This window comes from Microcebus murinus, chromosome 1, assembly GCF_040939455.1.
Source record: "Microcebus murinus isolate Inina chromosome 1, M.murinus_Inina_mat1.0, whole genome shotgun sequence".
NCBI classification, from domain to species: Eukaryota; Metazoa; Chordata; class Mammalia; order Primates; family Cheirogaleidae; genus Microcebus; species Microcebus murinus.
The window spans coordinates 8,661,804-8,664,159 of NC_134104.1; the positions used below are offsets into that span (position 1 = coordinate 8,661,804).

Consider the following 2,356-nt stretch of genomic DNA (forward strand, 5'->3'; position numbering starts at 1 on the left):
AATCCCAGCTCCTAGGAAAGCTGAGGCAGGAGGATCACTTGAGCCTAGGAGTTTGAGGTTACAATGAACTATGATTATGCCACTGTACTCCAGCCTGGGCAAGGTAGCAAGTCCCTTTAAAAAAATGCATTAGAGAAAGGACCTTGTGGTCAAATATATCTGTGAATTAGTAATTTCAGTTTTGAATAGTTGTTAAGAAAAAAACATTTATTAATGTGTTTGCTTATTTATTCTTTAATGATTTATCACTGATATGTCATGATGTAAATAACGGCTAAACATTTGACATATTATTTCATTGCATCCTCAACTATATGAGATGAATATGATTGCCCTTATTTTGTAGATGAGAAAACTGAAAAGTAGGAGTTCAACAACTCATCTCAGGCCATAGAGCTTTTCACTGCTACAATGTATCAGCCCATGATCTATTTAGATGAAGTACTTATGTTTCAGAATAGGACTTTCTGACTTGATCACTCATTCTCTAGAATAACTACTTTAAATTTTTTCAAAAATATATTAATACTTTACAACCAAATTTATCCTTAAAAGATAAAAAGATTCCCTATATCTGGAGATATGAAAAATATAGACATACGCCTAGAAAAAATAGAGAAGAGTTCCAAAGAAGCTGGTCTTCTTTGGAAGGGGAAGCAATCCTACAGGTTGTGTGTAGCCTGGAAGCTGATTACCTTGAAAAAAAGACTGACTTGTATTGAGTCCTGTGGTTATAACATCTGCCAACTCTCTCCAATGATACTCTCCCCTTCTTCCTTTCATTATAAAAACTCATTCATTTTTCTTTTAATCATGAAGATTTTTCTAACTTTCAATCAGGAAGATTTTTCAAACATACACAAAATCAGAGACAAAGAGGAACTTGAGACTCATTACACATCAATCACTTTTATTTTTTAAATTTTGGAAAACTTCATGAATTTGCTTGCCACCCTTGTGTCTGGGCAGTGCGAATCTTCTCTGTATTGATCCACTTTTAGTATGTGTGCTGCTGAAGTGAGCACAACATCAATTACTTTTAACAAGTCAACTCGCGACCAATCATGTTTCATCTATATCCTTACCCATTTTAGTTTTTTTTCCATTGGATTTTTTAAAAACTTTATTGAGATACTCACATATCATACAACTCACACATTTAAAGTATACGATTCAATGGCTTTTCGTATATTTAGACATTCACTAACCTCACCACACCCAATTTTTGAACACTTATCATTCCAAAGTAAACTCTGTAGTGAGTGGCAGCCACTGCCCTTTTCCCCAACAACAACCAGCCCTAGCAAACACTAAGGTATGTTCTTTCTCAATTTGTTTGCTTATTTTGGACACAATATAAGAGACATTGCACAACATGTTGTCTTTTTTGACTTGCTTCTTTCACTTAGCATTAGGTTTTAAAGGTTTCTCCATGTTGTAGCATGTATTAATACATGCTACATGCAATAAATGTTTAGGGTCCATTTGGAAATGCTGAGTCCTGGCTTTTGTTCATGTCTCATCTTTAGTTGTCCCAGCATTTTGCTGGTGACGGATACGTTGGGCACCAGAAACATTCTCAGTCACCAGCGCTGCTCCGGAGCAGTCGCCAACTAGTTCCTGTGACAATCCTCCAGGCTTCGTTTTGAGGTCTTCTGGCACCCACAGACTGTCCTGAGAGCGCTACAGAAGATTCTCTTACCATCTGCAGTCAGATCTTTCCTCAGGTCCATTTTTCTATTTTCTGAGCCACTTTTTGCCATCTGATATGTTGGCCTCTCTGAACCAGTCCCAGTATTTGTGTCTGTGAAATTGTAAGGGCCATGATTTTAGTAGGGGCCACATCCTTGCCATAGTGTTGAGCTTCAAGTTGCTCTTTTATTTCTTGTGTTTGTATCTTTGTAGTGAGCATTTCAACAGAAAACATCGAGGCTTCCAGTGGTTTCTTAATCTGCTGACGATTTTCCATTTGGGTTTCTGCTGATGTCATGAACCTTCATTGTTTCCAGAGCATCCTGAAGTCATGTGCCAGCCCCGAGGTATGTGTGTCCTCAGTGTATGTGATAACCCTTTGTCCATAGCCTATTGGCAAGCTCGAGTGCACCCACAGAGCTTAAGCACGTTTTCCTCTGCAATAAGAGGTGGCCTCTGAGGGTGAAGTTAGATCTTTTATAGTTTATATAGCTCAAGGCTTTCCTGTTTGAATTGCATAAACAATGACCAACCTGGACTTTTTATGGGAGTCTCCAACAATTCTGTTTGAGGGGCAGATAGCTAGTTCTGGAACCATCTGAACAGAGGTTAAGCAATCAGAAGGTTCCCCTTTTTCAGATAAAGGAAAGTGTGGTAGAGATCA

At 38.2% G+C, this 2,356-nt stretch overlaps 1 non-coding gene across 1 annotated transcript; it reads right to left on the minus strand.

Annotated features, from left to right (window-relative positions):
• Window positions 1–918: 918 nt before the first annotated feature.
• Window positions 919–1,025, minus strand: LOC142875047 (U6 spliceosomal RNA). Its single transcript, XR_012922612.1, has one exon. It is a non-coding gene; the product is annotated as a U6 spliceosomal RNA (small nuclear RNA).
• Between the last annotated feature and the right edge of the window lie 1,331 nt (window positions 1,026–2,356).